Source organism: Triticum dicoccoides, chromosome 5A (genome assembly GCF_002162155.2).
Source record: "Triticum dicoccoides isolate Atlit2015 ecotype Zavitan chromosome 5A, WEW_v2.0, whole genome shotgun sequence".
In the NCBI taxonomy this organism is placed as follows: domain Eukaryota; kingdom Viridiplantae; phylum Streptophyta; class Magnoliopsida; order Poales; family Poaceae; genus Triticum; species Triticum dicoccoides.
Genome location: NC_041388.1, coordinates 519,623,945 through 519,624,596, shown reverse-complemented (window position 1 = coordinate 519,624,596; position 652 = coordinate 519,623,945).

The window sequence follows — 652 nt, the reverse complement described above, 5'->3', positions numbered from 1 at the left end:
TTCTTGTTTAGTGGGGGTGAGTTGTCATAGCCCTAGAATTATTTGCAATAGTTGCATAAGAGAGCATCCATGCATCATGTCTAATTTCTGAAAGTTGAATTGAGGTTTGTTGAAACCCTCAGAAATCAGTTCAAAAATAACCAACTTTAAAAATCTTCTCATATGAGTCCAATAAAGTGTTCCTGTTATTCCATAGAATTATTGGCAAGAGCTAAAATTCAAACCAGTATGTTTATGAGCTCAGAAACATTTATTTTGGCCATTTGAATTAATCCAATAATTATTTTCTTTGGATTTATATTTAATATATATTAAATGTAACTTCAATAATTCTGGAAGTTTGTGAGTGGCTCTGTATATATTTTAGCAAGCCATATAATAACCTACAGAATTTATGAAAATGATTTAGTGGCTAAAACTAAATCAAAACAGACAGGAAATAAAATAGAAAACAGTAATTAAAATAGAAAACAGAGAAGGAGGGAGTACCTGTAACTTACCTGGCCCACGAGAGAAGCCAGCCCACCAGGCCCATGTGCCAGTCATCCTCCTCCTTGCGCCAGAAGGACGCCGGGCGCGTGCCCGACGCGCGCCGGCCACCTCCACATTGCCTGTCTGCCTCCTCGCCGCCCCGAATCGCCTAGAGGACGCC